Here is a 2,626-nt window from a genome sequence, read left to right on the forward strand (position 1 = left end):
AGTATTAGGTTAAACTTTCATTTTAACATTTTTACTTTAGACATATCCCACTTTTCTTTCTTCTCTTCCATTGTATATCTTTTTTTTTTTTTTGCAAAAAGTATGTACCAGGACATTTTCTGTTTCAGCCAGAGACTATGAGATTTGTGGGCCCCAAACTCCACACCAAAGTCATACTTCAGGTTTTTTTTTCTTTTAAACTTGATTGAAAAAATGTCATATTTTCTGTTGGTCAGGTGTGTCGTGAAGAGCAAGATCTTTTCAAATAAACTTAAGCCCCCTATGTACAAACGAGTTCCATCCTAAGAGGGAATTTGTAAGTCCAGTTTGTTCATCAGTCCAGGTGAGTCCAACAAAGTTAGCCCAGGTACCCAACCTACATAGTCGGCTGTATAGGACTGTACTGTAATAGATTTATAATGCTTTTCGTGCAAATAATACATAAAAAACAAACACAAAAAATAAAGCAACTATACTCCAATAAAATTAATTTTAAAACTAATTTTTAAAGAAATGAGACATTTTTAATCTTACAGAATAGTACCTCGAAAAGCACAGTAGTACAGCTGGCATACAGAAGCACGTGTGAATCTTTGAAGGCACACAAGCTCATAACTTGCAGGTCTGTATGTAGAGGACTTACTGTAAATGCAGTGGCAAGGAGGGATTCTGTTCTGGGGGGGGACATGGAGGCAGGTGGGCGGTTTCCCCCACATCATACAAGACCTAGAGCAGGACCAGGCTGAGTCTCCAGAATGCATTCATTAGCTTTGACACAATATCGTTGTCTGGACAATCATTTATTGTCCTTGAGCATGTAAAAATAAGTTGGGGTCAGGGATACTCAATGAGCAGTTCAATGAGCTTGAGAAGTCTGTTGTGATAATGAGGGTTTAAACCTCAAGTTACGACATCACTAATGTCCATGAGTCCTAACTGTTGCTAAGCTGGGCTCTCTAGAAAGTATCCACCCCTGGGTTCCTAATCCCCACCCTCATCTGAAAAAGAGAGGCATCTCCATGTGTTGTCTTTAAGGGTCTCCAGTACTGTTGCCCGCAAAATCCCATGGATGGAGGAGCCTGGTAGGCTGCAGTCCATGGGGTCGCTAAGAGTCGAACATGACTGAGTGACTTCACTTTCACTTTCCACTTGCATTGGAGAAGGAAATGGCAACCCACTCCAGTGTTCTTGCCTGGAGAATCTCATGGATGGAGAAGCCTGGTAGGCTGCAGTCCCTGGGGTCGCACAGAGTCGGACACGACTGAAGCGACTTAGTAGTAGTAGTAGATGTAGTTTCACATTCCCTGAATAAAACGGACTGAAGTTCTGTACTCATTAGATGCTTTTTCTTCTGTTTGCCTTTTCTCTGGTTTACTAGTTTAGGATCCAGGGCATATGTGTCAGGAGGACAACCCTTCCTGAACCTCCATCACCCTGGGGAGCGTTAGTGCTGGTCTCTGGAATGGGAGAGATCATCTCTGTTTCTATCAGATGAAACATTAGATCCTTAGTTGAATCATGTGTCCCCGCAGGTGGACTAGGGACAGGTTTCATTTTCTTTACATTTGAATCTTGACTGTGATGAATGCTATGGGCAGAAAGTCTGTGTCCCTCTAAATTCATATGCTGAAGCCTAAATCAAACCCCAGGGTGATGGCACTAGGAGGTGGGGTGCTGGGGAAGGAAGGGGAGATGCTGGAGGGCGGGAGGACGGGGCCCTTGTGATGGGATTGGTGGCTGGTGGTTTAGTCGCTCAGTTGCGCCCGACCCTTGTGATCCCATGGACTGTAGCCCACCAGGCTCCTCTGTCCATGGGATTCTCCAGCCAAGGGTACTGGAGTGGGTTGCCATTTCCTTCTCCAGGGGATCTTCCCGGGCCAGGGATCGAACCTGAGTCTCCTGCATTGAAGACAGATTTTTTACCAGAGCCACCAGGGAAGCCCTTTGTGACGGGATTAGTGAGACATGAGATGATTTTTCTGTTCTCCACCCTGTGAGCACTAGAAGGAACACCTTCTAAAATCAAGAACTGAGCTCTCATCAGACACCGAGTCAGCTGGCACCTTGATCTTGGATTTCCCAGCCTCCAAAATTGGGAGAAATAAATGTCAGTTGTCTAAGCCACATTGTCTATGGCATTCTTTCTTTTTTTTTTTAAGATGTATTTGTTTATTTTTGGCTGTGCATGTTCTTCATTGCTGCGAGCAGGCTTTCTCTAGCTGTGGCAAGCGGGGTCTCCCTTCACTGTGGTGTGCGGGCTTCTCACCGTGGTGGTTTCTCTTGTTGCGGAGCACAGGGTCTGGGGCGTGTGGGCTTCAGTAGCTGCAGCTTGGGAGCTCTAGAGCACAGGCTCAGTAGTTTCGGTGCATGGGCGTCGTTGCTCTGAGGCATGTGGGATCTTCCCAGCTCGGGGATCGGACCGTGTCACCTGCATTGGCAGGTGGATCTTCAACCACTAGGGAAGCCCCTATGGTGTTCTTGATAGAGCAACCTGAGCTGACTGAGACACTGACTCATTTAAGATTCGAATTCCTTTTCTTTCCTTCAAGCTGCCCTGAATGTATACAAACAATGTTATTACTAAATCCACAGGACTCTTGGAACCATTCATGCACGATCCAACTAA

At 45.4% G+C, this 2,626-nt stretch overlaps 1 protein-coding gene across 1 annotated transcript in view; it reads left to right on the plus strand.

Annotated features, from left to right (window-relative positions):
- ITIH5 (inter-alpha-trypsin inhibitor heavy chain family, member 5) overlaps window positions 1–2,124 on the plus strand; it is an 84,733-nt gene extending 82,609 nt beyond the window's left edge. The window contains exon 15 of the mRNA XM_010853146.1: window positions 9–2,124. The gene's annotated coding sequence lies outside the window, so the exon portion shown is untranslated. The remainder of the gene's footprint in view (window positions 1–8) is intronic.
- Window positions 2,125–2,626: the final 502 nt, after the last annotated feature.

The sequence above is a fragment of the Bison bison genome, unplaced genomic scaffold (genome assembly GCF_000754665.1).
Source record: "Bison bison bison isolate TAMUID 2011002044 unplaced genomic scaffold, Bison_UMD1.0 scf7180017864323, whole genome shotgun sequence".
Taxonomy (NCBI): domain Eukaryota; kingdom Metazoa; phylum Chordata; class Mammalia; order Artiodactyla; family Bovidae; genus Bison; species Bison bison.